The 23,164-nt window shown below is 41.6% G+C and overlaps 1 protein-coding gene across 2 annotated transcripts in view; it reads left to right on the top strand.

Moving 5' to 3' along the window:
* The first annotated feature begins 1,457 nt into the window (after positions 1-1,457).
* flrt1a (fibronectin leucine rich transmembrane protein 1a) overlaps positions 1,458-23,164 on the top strand; it is a 45,883-nt gene continuing 24,176 nt past the window's right edge. For both annotated transcript variants that reach the window (XM_004557295.3, XM_004557293.3), the window contains exon 1: positions 1,458-2,002. The gene's annotated coding sequence lies outside the window, so the exon portion shown is untranslated. The remainder of the gene's footprint in view (positions 2,003-23,164) is intronic.

Raw genomic sequence — 23,164 nt, 5'->3', positions numbered from 1 at the left:
AGCTATGAGCGCCTCAGCGTGCAGCACAGACAACCACATAATTGAAGAACATAGTCCATAAAGCTTTACTCGTCTTACCAATTGACTGTACAGTAGGTGTGTAAAAAAAAGAAAAAAAGAAATCAAGTGCAGAGCTACTTTCTGGACCTGCCAGAGCAGCCACAGCAGTGACTGCACCCATCGATGACTTACATGCACATAATCTCAGATAGCTCAGTTGATGATGGGGTAATGTTTCTTGTGACACATGTCTAAGGGCAGCGAGCGCATTCAGCTCAGCACTGACACTGTTTGCCAGGGGCATGCGCCTTTGATAAACAACTCTGACAGCTACAAACAAGCTTTCTTACTCAAAGCACATGTCACAGCATTTTTATGAAAGCGTGGCAGCTTCGGTTGGAGCTCTGTGACTCCACCGTGGGCATCATTCAGATTAGGATTATTAAGCGGCGCATTTCCAAACACAGCAGATATGCATCAAGTGAAGTGATGAGGAATGGCACGGAGCTGAGGAACGACACGACTCAAACAGTTTTTGTTTAGGTTGCGGCTCTCGTTGCCTTTCTGTCAGGCTTTATTTGCCACTCGGATGTTACAGTAATTGTTTCCCCGAGAAGCACTGACATAAATTTGATGCGCTGTGAGCACAGGAGTGTGTGATGGCATTGAAAACTATGAAGAGCTGAATTTTTCATTTCTCAAGGTCCTGCTGAATCATTACAGTAATGCAACAGACTGCTGCTCTGCTCTTATGAGAGCCACTGATTTTTGCATACAGGTTTGCCTTTTACGTATAAAAATCTGCCTCCCACAGAATATAAATTAGGGGCGTGAAACAATATTAAAGCTGTGGAAACAGCATACTTTATGTACGTATAATGAAAGGGAAGGTGAGGGCATGCCAAACCTAAACACGCCAGCTGATTCGTGGACAGCTCTGTAGCTGTATTGGTTTTAGACTGAGATGCAAGCAGCTGCTCTGATTTCAGCCTTGCCAGCGAGCTCCACACTACACAGTGCTCACGCAACTCAGTTCCTCCCACAGAGAGCTGTGGTCCACATCACTCTGGGGACTGGAACAGATTTGAGGGCCACTTTAAAAATGTTCTTTGTCAAGGGTTGGACTAACAGTGCCTGGTTGGACAGAATCATTAACTGGCAAACATGCTTTCCAGATCAGAGTGGAGCTCTAATTACAGTATGATCATCTAATCATAGAGAACAAGGAAAGACAAAAAAGGGACCCCCATTAGTTAAAGAGAGAAAGGGAGAATGACTCAGAGCTGCAAGATAGATAGATTTGTGAAATATGCACGGTATGATTCAGTCTCATTCTAATGGCAAATAGAGGAAAAGCGTTCACAAATGTTTCAGCTTGCTCCTCCTTCTCCTTTAATCCTATCCATCCTTTTACGCCTCAGTCTTTCTCTCCTCTGCTCCTCTTCTTCAGTCTCAGTCGGCACATTGGAGTGGATTTCTTTTTTTCTCTCCCTCTTTCAGGAAAAAAATAAAAAAATAAAACAGCGTCTCGGGGGCAATTTATTGAGTGCAAATAGCAGATACAGCTGAGAGCCAGGGTATTTTGGAAAGATGCACGGGTGAGCGGGCACAGACCGGTCCGGTGACTAATTACCATAATAACGCGCACAAGTTCGCCGGCGAGTCAGGCACGTTTTATTTCTCCGTATTTCCATGTAGCCAGTGCCGCAGCGGGGAGATAATCGGGCGGAGGGAGCAGTTACAGAGAGTAGACAGAGGGAGAGAGAGAGAGAGAGGGGAGCTGGCAGCACATGATCACACTGGGTATCCAGTCACTGATCAACTGGAGCGTTCATAATTACGCTGGCGACAACATATGGGAATACAACAAGGCGAGATTGTGGTCACACCTGGTTCTGGAGGACACCGGAGGACCCGTGCGGGGACAGAGGCGGCCAAATCTCGGGGACTTTGCATCAAACAGTCGAGAGAAAAGCGTGGCATCCGAAAGCAGCATCATCCGGTAGGTGAGCCTTGATTGATGTGCACGGACTGCCAATATGCTTGTCATCATCCGATCTGGAAAAGAGAAAAAGAAATCTGTTTTATGGCGCGTTATAGCCCAACAAGTACCTGACACACACACACACACACACACACACACACACACACACACACACACACACACACACACACACACACACACACACACATTTATTTATTTATTTATTTTATTTATTTATTTTTTACTATGCATATATTGGTTTTGTGTTTGTGCCACGGTTCAAGAAGCAATTAGGTCTGTCTGGGAAACAATGCAATCGGCTCTTTGCAAATGCCAAACCACTTGATTGAGGATGCAGGTTTCAGTGGATAGCTGGCAGTTATACACACACATATATATCTAAGCAGTGGTTTTCGATTCGGAGGCCCCGCTTGGATATATATTCAAACAAAAGGGAAGGCACACCATAAAATCTACGGGGATTAGGTGGTGATTGGCGCACATCTACATGCAAAGAAAAACCAGCTTAGTGAAGCAGACAGGCACATCAGGTACATAGCTGAGCTATTTCATATTTACATGTGTAATGTGGATGTGGAGGAACTGTGTGCTTTTTAAATGTGCAACTGAGTCTTGCTGCAAAACAGTCAGTTTACTGAAATCCTGTATACTCCTCAACCCAGCTCCTTGGATGAATCAAGACTGTAAAGTTGGTCAGGTGAGTTGTAAAAGCCCCACCCATTTGCTAAATTTTGACTGACTTGTGTGATAAAGGCTTGTGGACAGAATTGGTGCACATATTCCAAACGCAGCAGCCACTCTCAGGCCATGTATGCCGGTTAAAATGTCATTAAGTTGGGGGAAAGAGATGGAATCAGCACAAGATGTAACAAACTGAAGCCAACAAGAAGAGAAACAGTTGCTTGTGCATTAATAGCTTTTTTCAACTTACTGATTTGATGAACAAAAAAGTGGACAGAATGGGAGAGATTCTAATTTTGCAGGGTCTTTCTGCACCATCAGAATATAAATGTCCTGTATTTGCACAGGTTCCAGTCGTCAATAGATTTTTACACATGAATATGCAGAACCTGTGACAAGTCTTTGGGCTCTGAGGCTCACGTGTTTGAGGAACAGTGCTACTGACTGACTCAGTTTCGGACTCTCTCAAAAGAGGGCCGGCATTCCCCTCCCCCAAATGTATCAGATAAACATTTGCTATGCCAGCTTCATGTTTTAAAAATGTTTCTGTATTTGTAAATGGAAATGGAGAGCCGGATATCCACTGGCTCCTGCAAAAAACACTGCCTATCTGTCTGTTGGATTCTCAGATTGCGTTGCGCCAAACTGTGTCTTTAGCAACTCTGAGGAAAACCATTTTCAAGTATTAGTCTCTCTCCATGGAAGGATTTGATGAGGTTGAGCAACCCCATCTTACTTTGACCAAATTTCGCCTGCAGCTTATTGAATAGCCTAGTGAACTTTACAAGCAACCTTTGACAAAAGTCCACAGAGGGGCACTTGATGAGCAGAAATAGAAAAAAAAGGACACACACGAAAAAGGAACTGCACAGGCCTGAGACATGCCTGCTGCAATAACTTAATCTAACCTGTGCACATGGCACTCGAGCGATAGACAAACAGATGGCATCTCCAAAGGAATTCATCTCGTGAAAGTTGGAAGAGGTATTCCTGGATAGGTTACCCTCTGACTTGCTGGTACCGAAGCTTGCGACTGGCAGTGATGATGGCAGGCATGTTGAATGGCCTCACTGATTACATCGCTCACTCTTGTGACTTCTCCACACCTTTTTTTTGGTAATTTTTTTAAAGCCTTAAGAATCCACGGTGGTTGCTCCGTAGCTGTGATGCTGATGCTGCACAGCGTTGCTGAATTGATTTGCATTTCCTCATCATACATCAATAGAGGCAAGCAATTGAGATTTGCAATTGCACGATGAGCTCGGGCACAATGCGGCCTTTTCCTGTGCTATTAGATGCCCGGTCATTAACATGGTTATTGAATAGTGCGGCTTTCTAATTCATTCTTTTGTGGACGGTGGAGGAGGCACGATATATTGTAGTACGACTGCTTTGTAGCATGAGAGTCTTTGTGTGATGTTTCCAGTGTGTTATTTGGCGAAGTGATCCTCTGCTACTACAAAACCCAGAGTGGAGCGCAAGGATACAAAAGTTTATTTGGAAGGCACAATACCTTTTATAGCCAGGAGTGTCCAAAGAGTGGCCCACTGTCGCCTGTTGTAACACTGTGAAAACAGTGTATACAGACATTTGTCGGAGCTGCTGTGTTAATTACTTCACTGCATTAAAAGGAAAAAAGATATTTAAGAACAGAATACATTGTAGGATGATTAATGCCTTTGGTGAGATATGTAATAATGTATGGGAGGCCATTCATTATTCCATTTGGCCTCAGGGCTTACTTTCCGTAATGATCAGCTTGCTGTAAGAGTGCCTTACTTGGCAACCTGTGGCAGATCACAAAGTCGTGCTGCTGCTGCCAGTGATAAGCCGGTCCCGAATCATTAGGGCTCATTTCAATTGGCTGTAAATGGAAGGTAACATTACCCGCTGACATATGGCTTATTGATGCTATTGAAGTGTGACTGAGCACGCAATCATTTTGTCCTGGTTCCTTACAGGATTTGTTTGACACCAAAATCGTGCAAAAAAAGGCAAGAAAATAGTACATAGAAGACTTCAGGTAAAGGGCAGCTGGCCACACGTCTGCAACATCGCAGCTTTAACTGAGACCTTGCTTCTTCTTCTTATATTTGTATTTTGTTTTTACCGTCAGAGACAACTCAGTCTCGCTGCAAAGCAACAAAATCACACAGGAGAGATGCAATTCCAGCACATCCTAGCTAGCTGGCCTCAGCTACAGTGCTTCCTGCTCACAGTGGGAATGCACGAACTTCCCGTCCATAAAACATAACAGCACAGCCATTATATTCATGACAGCACAGTCATTATAGGAATGACAGCCTTCCCGCTACCCATTGTTGCCATTAGAGCTGAAAAATTGATGGTTTGCAGTGTATTGGGCAGTAGGTGGAAACCTGTCAGAACACACTGGAGGTGGACTGAAAACCAGGATTAAAACAGCTCATCAAAATAAGTTCAAATTGATTTTGACGGAAAGCACCTATACTCGCTATTGACTCGTGCTGCTAATTGCAAGGTAAGTCATTCCGAGAATCTCACTGTGTTATTTTCAGTGTCATAGTGGTAAAAGAACGCTGATTAGGGACATGCTCGAGTACTAATCGTTATTATTTTTGATGAAACTGAGCGCACTTCAGTTTCTTGCGAGGCCTTAACACGACAAAGCAGTGAGTGTTTGTCATCTGTAGTGTTACAGGCATTGTGGCATCCTTTGTGCTTTCATGCATGCTCTCTTTCAGTAATCAGCGCATTGTTAAAAAACTAGTTTTTCAGCTCCTTTGTAAAGACTTAAAATATCCATAAGGACATGGTGGTTTAGGGATCCGTCATAGTTAAAATGCATTTTTGCCCCCCCCCCCCGCTCTAATGAAAGCCGTTGGTGAACCACATGCCATTTGCAGCAGCACGAGCACAAACACAGTCCCTCTCTTCTTCAGGGAACACATTTAGAGGGGAGGAAGGGAAGTAAAGGAGGTGTAGGCAGAGCTTTCTGGAACCAGCGTGGCTTTCAGTGTCAGTACCCTTGCCACAGGCCTGCGCTGAGCTGGACATCCTCTATCTTTGGCCATGACCACAAATTAATTAGTTGTACATTTGCAGGGTAAACAGCACGTTGAACTACTGCTGACAAAACTGAGGTTCATTGGATTAGTGTTAGTCAGCTGGCTGAGAGACAAGAGAAGGACAGCTTCTGACAGGATGTGCCTCTTTCTGCCTCCAGTTTGTGACATCTCCATGTTACAGTTTTAAACATTCATCTATGTTGCATTCATGTCTTAAATTCTTTCACTCAAATGATAAACACCCATTATCTTAATAATTTTCATGTAAATGAAGGCGTTACCTCACCGTCTTTGTGTGACTTTTTGAGCAGCCATTAGCGTATTTCATTGGAGAAGAGTTGGCAACACCGTCTTTTGTGGATTTACCCAGACATTTATTGTAAACTTCCTGCCATCCTGTGCAGCAGACGCCTGAGTTTTATGAGTGCTATTTATTTGGCAGAGCGCGAACGGCGATATCAGCACATGCACTGCAAACCGAATTCCTTCCAAGGCAAATAAAATATAAAAGGACAGAAAAACATTTCAGATTGTTCACTAATTGCCGTCGATTGTTGTAATGTTGATTGCAAAACAGCTAGCTATACGATATTCTAATGACTCTGTATTAGCCAGCAGAAAATTATAAATGCTTTATTAACAGCTTGCAGTCTTTACTTCTGAAAAAAAGAACAGAAAAGAGATTTTTGTTCAACATCAAGCCTCGCACAATTATGCACAGCAGCTGACGACACCAGCTCTCTATATTGACTCTTTCTGCAAACTGGCATGTAATTGAAATGCCAGCTGAGACGAAATAATTCTTTTCAGGTGCTGTGAAAAAACATTCAAATGTGACATTTTTAAAAAATATTTTGGCTCCAAGAATCAAAGTGGAACAACCACAAATGATTACATTCATGACATAATTCATGGTGGTCTATCCTCACACGAGGGGAACCAGAAATCTCTCCTGTCAAAAAAGGAGTGAAGCCTGCGAGCCAGTTCAGCCAGGTTAACACGCCTCGCTCTCATCACATCAGATTTTGAGCTGCAGAGTTTGCCATCTCTCCATCTGACGTGTCATTGTCAATGCTGCATGCCCTGCACCTCCAACTCCTGTTTCAACCCCTTCACCACCCCAACATCCACCTGCAGGCTCTGAGGGATATTTACTCATAACCTCCCGTTTTCCACGTGATTCACATATTTGCAGGGAGCAGTGAGCTGGGAGCCTTTATTCTGCTGCTCTAATCAATCCTTCATTTAAACGTGAGTTGTCTGACTGAAGTGAGAAAAACCCAACGTTTATTTAGGCACACTGAACTAGGGCAAAATGGATTCTCCCAGCTAAACAATGAGAGGAAGATTGCTGTGCTGAACTTCTAAATGGGGACGGAGCTGTCAGGAACGCAACCAAAGTGCTTGTTTTCTTCTTTTTGTCTTAAACCGTCACTAATAGTCCCCCCCCCCCCCTTTGAAGTGGTCAGCCTTTCGTGGAGAGTGATGGTGACGTTGAGGAGTTGGGGAGGCTCAATCTCAATACACATTTGAAAAACAAACTAATGAAGACACTTGGAACATGACGGGTGGTGCAGATTGGGTGGGGGACTTGGGGGGGTGGCGTAATCCACCACTGCTGTTACTCTTAACGACCAGTCCTTTTGCTAAATGTGGAAAAGGCTTCAGCTCGTCTTCTAAAATGGATTCTAGGTGCAAAAATGAGAAATTGGCAATTTAATGATATCATTAGAAAAGACCAGACAGGAACTGTTCTTCCTCTCCTGCTATGCCTCAGTCTAGTCTTACTGCGTGTGCACTGCATATCTTTTTCTGATTGCATCAGCTGTGTTGGTGATATAACCATTTACTGTGGTTGGAGGCTACACGAACAAAGCTTCCTGCATTAATTTTGTCCATTTCAGTTGTTTGTACATCTACCATTTTCACAGGGAAAAAAAGCCTCTTGATGTTTCGGTCTTTGAAAAAACAGGAAGCAGGTTTAACACGGTGACGTTCAGAACAGTGCTACTTTGGCCGCGCATGCAGAGCGACCAGTTCACGGACAGATGAAAGCTCGGCGCAGATGAAAGCTGCGCGAGGATGTGGGGTCATCACCGCGCTGTCACCGCCCAATAGCTGGCTTTACTTTCGGAATAAGCGATATTCTAGAGTCTCCTGAATTGAATGTCGAATAACAATAGTTGTGGGAACAGACATCAATGGCTTGAAGCTGCTCGTGTGAGCGTACTGAGCTGGAATAAAATCACAATTTGTCGGTCTCAAAAGAGCCTGTGTTGCTCATCCACAGGCAATATTATTTCCTCCTTCATACATTGTATTGCCATGTTGAGAGAGTGAAAAAGCAAATTCTTTCAATTTTCATTCATTCTTCATTTTAGTAACAGGCTCAGGGTACACATGATGAAGGAGATCTAGTGTAGATAAAGTCTGGAAGAAGTAATGAAAAAAAATCCAAACTTCTGCCTGGAAGAAACGCTAGTGAAATAGAAGAAAGGCACACTGATACTGATATCTTATGAACAATATGTAGCTCATAACTGCTGTTATACAACACAGAGCGCCACTGCTGCACAGGAAAACACTGCTTATGTTAGGATGATGGTGCAGTTTTGTACATGTTCATGCTATCCTAGATTTTTTATAGTGTATCTCAGGCAAAATTGTTGGGATTTGAGGTCTAAGGTGAAGCTCGCATACTGATAATTATTATCTGAGTGAGTGATTTTCAAAGTCGATTTAAAAAGGCTAAGACCTTTCGAGTCTAAAATGCAAAAACAGCAGCCGTTAATGGTGTTTTTCTCAAATACGCTGCGGTGCTAAATGAGACATGAAGTAGGCTTTCTGAGGCCCCAAAGTATTGACACCGCTGAATCCAACGCTAGTCTCTGAATGTATCTTTTAAACCTTCTTGTTTGCTTTAAATCAAAGAAACAAGTATCTTATGAAAAGCCTAAGCTTGTGGGCTTAGTTTTGTTTGTCAGTAATCAAGCTTGATCCCACATCTCCTGACAAAATATACACAAAAAAAGAAATGGCAGAGCCACCCAAGCTTCAAAAGGCTGCTCAGATGTGAACTATAGAATGAGCAAAAATGAATTAAATATTAAACGTTTCCCATGAGATGAAACGTGATTGGCGGGTGAAGCCGCATGTGTCTTGTCCACTCGTGTAACATGAAAGGTTTAAAGAACTCTACTAATCTGTAAATCTGCCGCAGCTGAGCAAAGAATATATGGAACAACTTCACATCAAATCCAGTGTGCTGAGATACAGTGTTTTCCAAAATAACAGCAGACATGCTGCTGACCTTTTTTTTTTTCCCTTATAGTAATTTACTCTGTGGCTGTTGATTGATGGCCTCCAAGTCAGAGAGAGCAATCATGACATCAGATTTTATACAGTATTTTTTAGTGCAGCGGTGCTCCTTTAAGGCTTCACAACAATCTTCATTCATCACACGCAAGTGGAAAACAAGCTTTTGCTAAAAACAAAAAACGCACATACACACACACAAAAAAACGGATGCGTCATTTTCCTGCTGTTTACTAGTCGTTGTAGTTTGAGGGAACAACCCATTGCACCCCTCCCTCCACCATTTACTTCCTGTGCTCATGAAGATGAGGCCATCAAGATGAGACCTTTTGCATCCCATTTTTCACTCGCATTGATGAATTTGTATTTCCATCATATTTTGGAACCTGTTTGTCATTGCGCCTGCTTAATTAGAGGAGGAAAAGTGAATCCGAACCCAAAGGGATGACTGTTTTTGTTCTGGCTAAAATGAGCCTTTTTTCCCCTCCCAAGGAGCTTCTCTTTCTACAGTGGAGCTTTATTTTTCCCCAGTCTGTGCTAATTAGTCGGAGGAGCACTGTAATGAATACTGCAACAGGCGATGGGTAAATGTGTAGTCCTCTGCAAACAAAGCAATTCAAAGTATGCATAAAATACCACATTGCTGTATACGCTTAATGTCACGGGAAACCCTAGGGTGCACTCATTTGGACTAATGTATTAGGAATCACTGTGTTGTGGCCTGCATATTTAGCAACTTTGCCATCAACATGAAAAATGGTTAGTCATATTTCCCTTCCACATCACGCTCGCCTTCTCGCTCCTTTTTCCTTCAGTGTCGTTTTCTCCTTTTCTCTGTGATGTCGACCCCTCTTCTTTTGAGCTGCTGTATTTTTTTTTTGTTATCATCAGAGAGACAAATGAGAAACAAGAAAGAAAGAGAGCCTCGGGGCTCGTGTCCTCACATCATCGCCACCCCCTTTATCTCTCCCCGCACTCCTTCTCCTTCTCTATCCTCCATCTTTCCGTCTTCCTGAGTGACAGCTGGCAGCCAGTAGGGTACAGTGGGCATGCCAAACCAAGTGCAGATATTTGCCAAGTGACTTGAGAAAATACACATTTGAACGTGACTGACTCATGCATGCTGTGGATCCTCCTTTTGCTGCTCTTTTATTTCTTTTCGGATAGCTCAAACAGCGTGTGCGGCGCGCATTACACTCCTCGGCTGCCCACGGATCTTTGTGGTCATTAAAACATGTACGTCTGCAGAAGGCTTGTAAATGAATCCGTTGGGACGGTCTTGAAGCAGAGGCCGCGAAGGCAGCTGCCATAAAATTGAGCTTTGAAAGCGCAGCATGTGGACAAGAAATGATTAAAAAAAAAACAGTTGCACGTGTATTGATTTTAAAATTTTGAATTTTGTTGGAAACACATTCATTCGTGATGGAGGAAGACTACTCGCTTAGAATTTGACTCAAATTAAAGAGTAATTGACCTCTAATGCTGTGACTCCTGCACATTTACAGAGCTTCACACTCCAAACAGCACAGCTTCAGCTTAGCCGAGTCTTATATCTTATCACTCAGCATGCCATATGTGACATGCTGAGTTGTAAGTGGTGTTGAAAAACACGAGGAGCTGCCATGAAAAAGGAGGATTATTCTTTAATAATTTTCACAGAATTCCCTAACGGCAGGCTGCTTTCTTTTCATTCCTTTGCCCTAAATGGGAATTGACATTTGGGTCAGGTTCTCTGGGTGATGAAGAGCGAACAGAGGTTCTGAAAATCCAAGATTAGTGTTGCATGGAGGCCTGATTGATGAATTTTACAGCAGTTTATGGAGGTGCACAGGTCAGTGATTGCAAACAGGGAATTACAGGAAAAAAACGATTGCCTACATAGAGAGTACAAGAAAATCAAAGCATACAAGAGAAAGGGAAACACACACGCGGACACTCACACACACACACACACACACACACACACACACACACACACACACACACACACACACACACACACACACACACACACATCACATGCCCACGGCGAATATCAATCTGTAATCTGGGATTATTCTAGTACAGAAGGAGGGCATTTCCAGCACTTTATACTATGTGGGAATACACAAAATGCACAAAAAAGACAAAAAAAAGACAAAACACAAATCTGAACCTTGAGGGATAAAGCAAGACAGACGGTAATGAAAAATCAGTGATACAGAGATTTGTTGTTTTGCTTTGATGGGCGAGACAGACAGATAGAGGGAGAGGGAGAATCCAATTCTGAGCCCCCGAAACAACAGCAACAATAATCCGCTGGAGGCAAGAGACACTTCACAGACGTTTCAGTATACATCTGATTTCTGCACGAACGTTCTATTGGTGCCATTAGCACGAGTTCAACATCCAGCATCATAACACTGATTGCTCCAATAACAGTTGGGACATTTGTATAATTATCCAAACAGACAGGAAGCCTTTACACTACATGGCACTATGTGGCTTTGCAGCGCAGTGAAAGCTGGTGGAAAAGAGGCTGCTTTATGACATATAAAAGAGAGGCTGGTGGCGAATGGTGGAGCAGAACAGGGAGAGACTGCTGCTCTTTATGGTGGAGACATCTTGGTAATTAATCAGCATCAATTTTGATAATGGAGAAAGAGCGTAGATCTAATAAAAAAAAAAATACACACAGGAACATTTTCTTCCCATTTTGTAAATAACTAAAATGAAAAACTTTGGGGTTTAGCTCAATGGGCAGCCAAAACAAGACTAATTAATCTCATCTAACAGAGAAGAATACATGTTTGCGAGTTCCAGCCTTGATCCTTATTCTCTTCACTTAAATTATATGTTTGAGATCCCTTCCCAGACGCCTTAACGCCCACTCACATCCTGGGCCATCTGATCTCAGGAATTCGCATGGTAAGGTGGGGCCAGGTTTCACAATGAACTCACCCGAAACTCTGGCTGATTGGGACCCACACCCAGTTTCACACCTTGGGTCAGGCGATTAGAGGATCATCAGGGGGCCCTTTTGTCCCTCTGTGGGGGGTCACTCCCACTAGGTTTATATCTGGGACTCTCCACCATTTGACCTTAGAACTGAGGAAGCTTCTCGGATGAGAGGTGAAACGTCTTCAAGTAACTTAAAGAAGTCCAGACGCTTTTCTTTGCAAGCTCCTTTGACTACGATGACCTGGATAACTGAGAACCTTCACAGATAAATTATATGTAGTTTTTTTGGTCAGTTGTGGTGTGCACTAAAAGCAGAGAGGCTATACTGGTGTAGCATGGTGGCCTGCTAATGCTGCTCCACACTCAAATCATTTAAGTCACACTTGGGTTTCAGTGGTCATTGGGATTCCTTTTTACAAGCCCACTGATCAATCAGTCTCGTAATTCAATCTCCCCCCGGTCAATCGTGTTTATATGAATAATTCACAAACCATCACAGAAAGCTCAGTGAACTGGCTCACAAGTAGGACGCTGCCCTTTAATAGCGGGGAGACGTGAATGCAATAAGTCCAAAGGAAAACCAGATAACATGAAAATGCCCGTCTAGCTGGGTGCTGCTGTGGGTTTGAACTTTCACCTCTGTGAATTTTATGGATGAAAAGCTGTTTCCTCTCAGCTTTCTAAACTTTCAAGCGTAAATGCTCACAGAGCCCGAGTGTTGCCCACACTCCGCCGCTGTATCTCTGCTGTGGAGTTTCAAAATAAAGGCAACCTTTTGATTACAGTCTGTGAAATCGAACTATTAAAGTTCTCAAATTGTTCCTGAGTTTTTACCTGTAAAAATCATTATCAAATTTTTTTTATTTATATATTGATAGTTGTTTGTATTTGTTTTTTTCTTCTTCACCATTTTTGATTCATTGATGTGCAAAATTATAACAGATTCTGTGCACCGCGACATGGACACGTTTGAGATTTGAGTCGCTCATGCAACTCTAAAGTGACGCTCACGATTTAGATGAATCATCTGCATTCTCGAGTTCCTATAAATATTAAATATAACCTCTTAAAAAGTGCTCGTTGTCATTTTTAGTATTCAGTTTTAGTGTATGGAGAAATTAAGCCAGATTTTCAGGGGCTTTGTGTTAAACACACAAAATTAGGGCAGGAAGATAATTAAAAGAGGAGGAGGATTAGTTGGATAAAATTATATTTAAATATAGAATAATAAGCCTCTGTAATGGTGCTGTAACTTGATTGTACAACAGTAGTACGAGTTGGCGCAGTGCATTTAGCGGTTTAATATATCACATTGCATGTAATTACTGGGACTGGTGTATTATAAAAGTCAGAGTTTCACAATTTCATCTCTTTAACATGACAAATGACAAATGCATTACATCACTGGGCTGTATTACGTATATTTTTTACATGATAAACTACCACATTTGCAAGTGCAAATTTATGCCAATAGCTTTGTTTCCCCCCAGTTTCCTGTTTCAGATTAATGCCTCTCATTTAGCTCTTGCATGCAGCCAGCCTATGCCAGTCACATGCAGCATCCGTCTGTTCTATACTTTGCGGCACAAATGCAGAATCAGAGCCTGTTGCACCGCCCACACTAGGTCAGATTACAGCGACACATCAGTCGCTCGCGGTGTGGACGCACTGTCAGAGTGCAATAACTGCCAGCCCACACAGACGGTGCCCAGATGGACAGGTTTACTGTTTCTGATTTCCTTCTCTCCTCCTGCCACTGAACAGTCCTCTCCCTCTGCTTCAGGCTTTGTGCTTTGTGAAATGAAGTGCGATGATCAATTGCGCTGAAAATTTCTCAGAAGGTTTAAAATGGAGTTCCGTGGCCCCGGCCTGCCTGCTGAATTTTTTAACTTGTGCACTGTGCACAAAGACAAATGACTACCCTTTATGGAACTGCCTTAAGCAGTCTGATTATTATACTGTAGGAGTTTAATATTAAAGAGGAGAGTTGTTAAATATACAAAAACATAACATTTTGTGATTTATGATCTTTGTGGTAAATTTGATCATATCTTTTTTATGAAACTATCTGGTTTCTCTGGGTTTTTTTTTAAACTAATAAAACAGAAGTCCTATGCATGTATTTTAACAGCGTCACAGTTGGTCATGTGGCCATGGATTTCTTCCAGTACACACACTTTCTGAGAATAAAGGAATTGGATTGGAGATTAAAAAATACCAGGAAAACATAAACTTTCTTGACATTTAGGTTATTGGTTTTGTGACTGCAGAGAAGGTTTATGGCAGGGAGCTTTCTCAGAGGCCAAAAGAAGACAAAGAAAGCTAATCTCACTTAGAAGGGTAAAATCAGCTTTAAACCTAATGAAGTATTATACTGGGGTCAATGAGGTAGAGGCACTGCAGTGAGCACACACAGCGTGCATGCATGTGTGTATGCACAGTTTGTGTGAGTGCACTTTGTTATATGAGTGGGGGTTTGTTTGTCAGGGGGTTGCAGTGATAATGTTGGCATCATCAAGACGTGAAGTCTTTCAAGGGAGATTGAGCAACGTTAGGGTGTAAGGGCAAGAGAGAGTAACGTCTACTTCCAGGACTTTCCACACAGTAGAACTAACAGCAGCTCTGGGAGGCTGTATTTATGCACTTGGAGCTAACAAAGCTGGACTTTTAATCAAAGTTATTACAATTTCTCCTCAGGGAAACAGGAATACATGTATGCGAAAAAAAATTGTTAGGGGGTTCTTTTTGCTCACTTTTGCTTGAGTTGTGACAATAAACGCTTTGCACTTTACCCCGCCACGTTCTCGTCCTTTCACGTGGTGTGCTTATCTTTACTGCTCAAATGTTGTGGACCGCTCTGCCAGTTTTTGTATTATCGCAAACCACACAAACAGAATTTGGGTAAACGTTGTGCGATCGTGTGTGAAAATGAACATTTAATCTTTTTCCACCCCCCAATCTGGCCCTCTGCTGACATTTTAAATACTTATGCAATGCAAGTAACATAAATTATATGATGACAGTATTTGAAAACTGCAATGATATTTATACTATATATATAGTGAGCAACATACAAATGTAGACTAATCTTATATAGTAATGTGTTCATGTGTTTTTTACCTCAAGAGTTAGTGGAGACCAAAAAGGAGGTAGGGTACATATTGGGCTTTAAATAGGATCCTAGATAAATAATTGAGTTGAACTGCAACTTGCATGTTTTTGCTATATCAGCTTTCAGGTGATAATATATTATGTTGGGTTTACAGCGTGTTTGTGCCTGAAGTGAAGAGAAAGAGGCCCGAGTGCAGTTTTTAGCTCGTCAGGTTGAAGGACACATGGGCTCATGTCACAGCAAAGGCATCCACTGATTGTCCGTCCTTCTACAATTCAAAAGGATTGCTACAGGACTGGTCCGAGTTTAATCAAACTTCATCAATGATTACCTAATGGGTCCTAACCCAAACTGTTCTCAAGGCTTTACAGGCACTTTTCCATTTTCTCTGCGTAGCCTTCATGCTCATTACTTCCATTTTCTCCAATTCCTCCTCCTCATGTACTGAACAGTATTCAATTTAGATCATTTAGAAAAGCTAACACAAGATTCTCAATGCGTAAGACCAACCTGCACAAAAACATAAAGAACTTCCAAATGATGTGATACCTTGAAATACCTTGTAACCTATTAGATCAATCAGGATTTTAATTTTCATGATAATGGAGGGAGTGGCTCCTACATTAGAAAGGTGTGCCATAATCACCATTATGGTAACATCAGTAATACTGTTGAAGTGTTTATTCTCTTTAATGCTTTTTTGGAGCCATTGTTACCACTGACCATGTAGTCATAATCCTCCTGAACTCAAACAAGATTCATTTGTCCTGGATATGACTGTTTTTAAGTCTCATTAGCCTGTGCAACACAGCCGACCAATGACAAGAGAGATCATCACTTTTTCTGTACTTCACATATTACCATAACCTGAGAACAATGAGCAAACTGTAATTTTCATAACAAAAACCAGGTTAATACAAACCACTTCATAGAAAATGAACATCAACATAGTGAATTCATTGAACTATAGTCTGATTTTCAATTACTTCTATTAACAGTCAGAGTTGCAGACTTGTTTGGAGAGTTCAGGTTATGCAGAACATCAGTATAAAACATTAAGCATGAATTAGATGGGTGTGTTTTCTATTTGGTATACTGTACCTGTTCTTAGACTGATGGCTTAAATTTCAGCCTGCTGTAATCTATAGTTTAACAGTACAGTCATATTTGAATTGTTCACATTAAATTTATTTGCTTTAAGCAAAAGAAAAGTGAATGTTTTATAACTATTACTGTAAACGAGCACGATTAGCAGTTCAGTAATTTAAAAACGTATTGCTCAAGTAAGATGTCTTGATGAGGACGTGTGTAATTAGTTCTGTAAAATGTGGTCAGTGTAATGTCCAGATACAAGTCAAGGTTGAGCTGCTCTATGGGCCCAAGTCAAGGGCGTGTGGTTTGAGAGATGACAGCTATATTTTCCCCACCAGGACAATAAATGTCATCAGTCCTAAAAATATGGCAGCAGCAGTGCTGTGGTCAAAGGTCAAAATGGACAGAGTTCAAAAATAGAGTTTTTCCCGAAATTTTATGATAGCCATGGATGCCAGCAGGTTCACTGACAGAGATAAAAACCTGGTTGACCTCCCAAAAGCCACATGGAGAAATATGAAATTTTGTGGCTTCAGTCACCGCCACAGCTGCTGCTGATGTCATTCAAATCTGAATTCATTGAGTTTCAATACACTGCAGATTATGCCATCAGAGTTTCGGTCTCCCCTCAGTCAAAGATTGTCCCAGGTAACTAGTAGATGTAAGTTCAGTCAGTTAGTTAGTCAGCTATTGCATGTTTATCGTATTCATTTAATCTTAGAAAATGTATTCTTTGGTGCTGGACTTTGAGTCTTTGACTGAGAGAGAATGCGTGAAGAGAAATTGTTAAACTCAATAAAAATTTGTAATCGCTAAATATAATATAAGAGGTTATTTTAAAAAATAAATATGAAAGTGCACACATGTAGCAAGACAGCTGCTAATGACAACAACTAAAGCAGCCTTGATTGTAAATTAGGGGGAAAATACCAGTTCTGACAGTAACACTGTTTCTGTGTCAGGAGTGAATAAATAATGTTGTGAATAATTATGTAAACAACTGTCCTCTTTATACAGGTTTCCACACTCCATCCACCTTCTTATATGCCTGTTTGGGGTGCAGTAAAGAAACAAAACACAGTAAATGAAGTTAAAGATGATTTAGTCTCATGAGCCGGCGAGACGATTTCCTATCTAACGCTAGAATGAGCAGTCATGCTAACAGGAGGCTCCTTACATGTTTCAAATAATAAGCCATGTTTGAGGCTAACAAATGCTAATTGAGTGTTTGCCTGTTTGTCTCTCAAAATGATCCCACACTTGGATTTTCCTGCCTGGCATACATTATTATTACACTGCCAGGACCAGCTGTGTGAATAATAATATCTTCCTGTGACTCACTGACCGAGGAAAACATTTCTAAGATGTTTCTGATCAACCGATGCCTAGATGACTGTGACAGTTAAGCAAACAATTATAAAAACGTCCAATATAATAAATGGGTATTTCGAATTTTACAAAATAGTTTAGTTTTTTTTGGCTCCTAACAATCTGGGTATCTGGGACCATGTGAGGATACAATAGAGGCTTTTTTCCCATTAAGAACAGAGGAAGCCTCACGAAAGAGGAGGAAACTATGCCTTCTGCCTCTCACCATGTACTGCCAAGTCCTTCTGTATCATTTTATGCTTGATTTTCTTTTCCTATTACCTCATGAACAGACAGTATGGCGGCCCATGGGATATGTCAACATGCAGAGCCATTAAAATATTAGACCTCGTTTATTATTAACTCTGTAGCGTACACAACTGGCAGCAACCTTTTAATATTCATACAGCTTGACTGTTCCCTAATGATGCTAAGAGGACCGAGCGGGATCAGATTAATGCAGGCACACACACACATGCATGCACACATGCAGGCGGACTATGACAATCGGGTACATAATTGGACATATAGCTTTTAATAATCAGTTCACTTATCTAGGTGTAACTAATGGAAATGCACACATGAAGGATCTTTAGAGCTGAAGATGTTCGGTGCAGCACTGTGGTCAGATTGACATGGCCCGTTAGATTAGATCAGCTTGAGCTATTTCTGTCTTTTTTTGGGTCCAAACTCGCTGCAGGGAGGAGAGGTTGGAACACTGTCCGCTCGGCTGAGTGGTCGAGTGAAGGCGACCCGTCACGCACATAGAAAAGACTTTTTAGAACAAACATTTTTTTTAGTTGGGGGGAGTTAAAGCTTTCAGTGAACTGCACCTCATCTGAGCTGCAGGCCTCCAAACAGAGAGAATAAGCTGGTATATTGGTCAATGCTACAAGGACCGAGAAACGTTAATAATGCAGTTTGGACAGCGATATCGCGATCTCTTGCTTTCTCGGGGAGTTGTAAATTTGTCGTTAAAAAGCAAGAACAACAAAACCAGAATTATCCAGACGTGAGTCATCTGCAAGATTGGTCTATGTTTTCTGGATGCCCTTTGTCCCTCTCTATTCTTATCCTGCCTAATTTCCTCTCTGTCTCACACGTTCTTTTTTTTTGTCCCCCAGCATGTTGACCTTGTCCCCTATTCCACCTTATTCGATCGGGAGATACTCCACAAAGTAGTGTGTGTGACTGTGTGTGTGAGTGTCTGTGTGAGAGGAGGGCCAAAGAAGAAACACAGTGGTGAGAGAGAGAGCAGTGAAGAGAGAAGGAGGAAGAGAGAGAGCAGTGAGGTGTCCAGCACTTAAATTGCCTGTTTATTTCCAGTCATTGCATCAATTACACTGATACAGCTTAAAAATGGGCCCCTGTGTTTGTGTGTATGTGGGAGATGGGGGATGGAATAGAAAAACAATTAGGAATGATAGATATGGAGATTTTTTTATGCTGTAGTATGCAGTTTTATGCTTTGTGCGAGTCACAGAAACACACAAGGGGACAGAGAAAAGAATTTATGTTTTGTTACCAGGCAGTAAAGGAGTGGAAACTACATTTCACTTGTGATCTTTTTGACATCTAATTGCATGCGCGTGAAGAGGGCTGCCTGGGTGTGTCTGCATGTGTGTGTTATGTGGGGTCAGCCTGTGGCTGCCCTGAGATCGGGTGCGTGATCGTCTGCTCTCTGGAGAAGAGGGGCGTGCCTGTGACAGGCTGCAGTGATTAGTGGAGCTCAGCGGGCAGAATATGTCAGACTCAGCCGACTCCATGAACCATTTCGGCCTGCAACTCTGCAATTTGTCTCCCACTTTGCATCATATAACAGCCTCAATGTGGCTGCTGCATGCGCGTTTGAAACGCTCCCGATTGTCTCGCCTTGCATTTCTTTTTGGGCCTCCTGTGGCGAGGTCGATTTGAAGCACTGATTGGTGAGATGCTACCAAATTACGTTTGCACGATAAGGCTTTTTTTCACAGGAAGGAAACATAATGATTTGAATACACTACAATTACAGCTTACTTTAGCTAATGTGAGAGTAAATATTGTTTGAAGTCAACGCTTGTTAAGGAAAAAAATTTCTCAGGTTTGGCTCCTCCAGCAAAGATATTATGAAGAACAAAAATTAATTCAATTAGTGAAACTGAGCAAAATTACAAACTACACTTTAACTGTTTATGCCTTTGACTAAAGTACTTACAGCACCCACTTGTTCTGTCTTAGGCCAAAGATCACTCAGACAGACACGTGCGGTTATACAAGATTCGCACTCTGAAAGCAACCCACATTAACTCTTATATTTCTTATGCTTTGGTTTTCCTCTCAATCTAATTTTCATACGTGAACATGATTTACTGCATTTGAACTTGTTGACTGCTGCAGCACATTATTGTGTAAATATCCCTGAAATGTTGCCTCAGTCTGTTTAGCTGCTGGTTTGTCCCTCTCTGTAAGTTACTATTTAAATATTACATATTGGAAAGTAATTTGATTCATTAGTAGCTCACTGGAAAACTTCTCAACACTTTTCTTTATTGCTCACATCAGATCTGTTAGCTGTCTTTAAAAATCTCAAGCCCTGCAGCCCTTGTACTTGTAGAGCTCTCGTGGCTCTCTTCCACAGCATGTCCTCCATCCTGTCTTCCTTCTCTCACCACAACCGGTCGCAGCAGATGGCCCCGCCCCTCCCTGAGCCTGGTTTTGCCGGAGGTGTCTTCCTGTTAAAAGGGAGTTTTTCCTTTCCACTGTCGCCAAAGCGCTTACTCATAGGAGGTCATTAGATTGTTGAGTTTTTTCAATATAAAGCGCTTTGAGGCGACTGTTGTTGTGATTTGGCGCTATATAAATAAAATTGAATTGAATTGAATTTTAGAGTAGTGTACAGTGTGGTTTATGAAGCTTACATGTGTTGCTACTGGACATTAACGTTGCAAAACAATGCTTATTTACAGATCCAGTAGTTAATGAGCAACATTAGCATTCATCTGCTGTGATGTTTTTATCTAAAAACTGAAAGTTCATTATTGCCTTTTTTTAAAATCATCATTATTTTTTAAACTCTATTTATAGTCTCTAACAACTCTTGAGGGAGTTGGTAGTTTGCAGCAATTACGACAGCATGTTTACCTGGCCATACTTAACTTCTGTTTGATGTTTAGCAGACAGTGTTTTTAGAGCTTTTTCTCAAGAAATACCTGATGCACCCACCAGCTGTTTAAACCTTTTTATTTGTGAGGGGCAGCCAGTCACAAGAGAGCTGCCTTTAATGGGATAGAGTACCTAAAACTACTTGTTTCAGATTGAGAGACTGCACCAATGCCCAGAATAGGATAAATAAGGACTATTTGAACTGCAAATCATGCAAAGCTACCCTACTAGAGTCCAAGAATAAAAACAGCAGGGAATGAGCTTAACAGGTCCTCTTTAAAGCTCTCTGAATCCAAGGGGATCTGCAGACTTGAGGTGCCAATTTTCTGCAGGTTCCTCACCCAGCCTATTTCTGTCACATTGTTTTCAGATTTTCATTTGAGAAGAATCAACAACTGCGCAATTATGCGCTAATGAAAATAATTATTACACTCACCACTGCTGAAGGAGCTATCAGATTTCCCGCATAGGAAATGTCAAAGTAAATCCATGTATTAGGAGGAACTACTTTTAATCAGCCTCTGAACAGCCAATCATACCGGCCTGGCTCATTACTGTCAAAAGCAGAGAGCATGAAAAACATGGATGGCAGATTTAGTGGCCTGCCCTCATCTCTCTGGGATGCATACACAGTTTTTATGGGAAGGGAAACAATTCATCACAGGGCAGTTCATCAGTGGATAACTTTTAATTAATGTTCAAACGCGCGGACCTTTAAAACGCCACCCTCAGCTCACTCCTCTCGAGTTGTCTGCTCCGTTTGTTTCCTTCCCCTTAAATCTACACCTGTTCTTCTTCTTTTTCCCTCCTTGCCCTCAAAGTGTGATTGGTCTATTTACTCATCCGCTTTCACTCCAACACTGCCCCACTCTATTTTCACAGCTTCTCTTTTCCTCTCCACTCTATATTCCCTCCATGTTTACATTAGTTTCACTGGCAAGTCCTCGCAGCTCGCTCCCTGCCAATGTTTGTGTTTCGGTGAATGCTGCCCCCTATTTCCAGCATTTTATCATCTTAATTTCCCTTCAAACCAGCTCATTTATTTCCTTATATCCGTTTTTCTCTTTTTTTTTTTCTTTTTGTCCTTGTCCACCCCCACTCTTCTGCCCTGAATTAGCAGCATCAAGGCTGAGAATTAAAAGAAATGGCCGATCAGAGAGTGCAGTGGAAGAGGAAGCTATTGGAAAGGCTCAAAATGGAACCCACACAAGCAAATTGGAGAGTCGTAGCGGGCCTTGATGTAGAAAAGTCCACATAATAAGGGGGAAGAAAAAGAAAAAAACAGTCCGACAGATTGATTCTGAATGAAATTAAAGAGGACGAGGGGGAGAATGAGATCGAGTAAATTGAGCATTACATACTGCATTACAGTGTCTCTTAATTAACCGTGTAAAAGCTTTCTTATTAGGACTGATGCACTCCTCAGTTAACGAGGAAAGAGAGAATGCTCTTTTAGTTGTCATTGAGAGCCTGCAGGGAAGAAGTGAAACAATGCCACACCAAATGAGCGAAAAACAACTTCAAGATAATGATAAAGAAATCTTGCTGTAGTATGTTTTGTCTCAATTATCTGTCATCTTCGTCATCCCGGTCCACGCTGCTCTCCACCCCCTTCCCCGTCAGTGAATACACATTATGTGCAGCCGCGTTAAAAGTCTGATCACATCGCAGGGTATCTGTGTGAGAGCGAAGTGTGTATGTGTGTGAGTGTGTCAAATCACTTCAGCTTCAGGTTCTGCACCTTTGCTGTCTATCACCACCGAACCACTGCGAGGCAGAAGCAATTTCAAACAAATACACGCGCTCATTTGAATCATTTATTTTTATCCCTGTGACAGGATGGACGCACTATAGCAACAGAGATAAAAAACAAACCCTAACTTCAACACAGGCACTGATTTGTAAGCAAATCTAGTGATAATAAGACTAGACGTCGGCTTCCAGAGCATGAAATGAGATTGCAACGTTTAATAATTTGTTCAATGTAGTTATTTGCTTTCTTTCTCTTGATGACAGTTGTAATAATCTCACATCTGTGTTTTAAAAAGAAAAAAATGAAGCTTTAATTTCTTTTTGAATTATGCTCTTAAATGAATATTTGAGCATGATGTGTGTTTCTTATCTTTTATAAGACAAGTCTAGAGAAACACCGTATGTTAACGCTTCACACATCAGAGCTGGACTAGCAGCCCGCTACAGTGTACGACGTGAATTATTGTGTTCTTTTTAGTAATGTTACATTTTAGTTTATGAAAGCATGTTTTGAAGCTTAAGTTGTAGCGCACTGCCTCTCACCATGCTATGCTTTTGGAGCCAGAAATGATCATACTTTGATTAGAGAAAGGAGAGCTCAATTATCAGCTAATGCCTACAAGCTACACCTAAAGACTTGGTGCAAGAAAACACGAGAACTTTGCTCATCAAAACTAGAGTTTAGGCTTCCTTGATGGTGTCTCAGTATAT

Source organism: Maylandia zebra, linkage group LG10, assembly GCF_041146795.1.
Source record: "Maylandia zebra isolate NMK-2024a linkage group LG10, Mzebra_GT3a, whole genome shotgun sequence".
In the NCBI taxonomy this organism is placed as follows: domain Eukaryota; kingdom Metazoa; phylum Chordata; class Actinopteri; order Cichliformes; family Cichlidae; genus Maylandia; species Maylandia zebra.
Note: the sequence above shows the minus strand (reverse complement) of the source record. Positions and strands in the feature narration are given on the sequence as shown.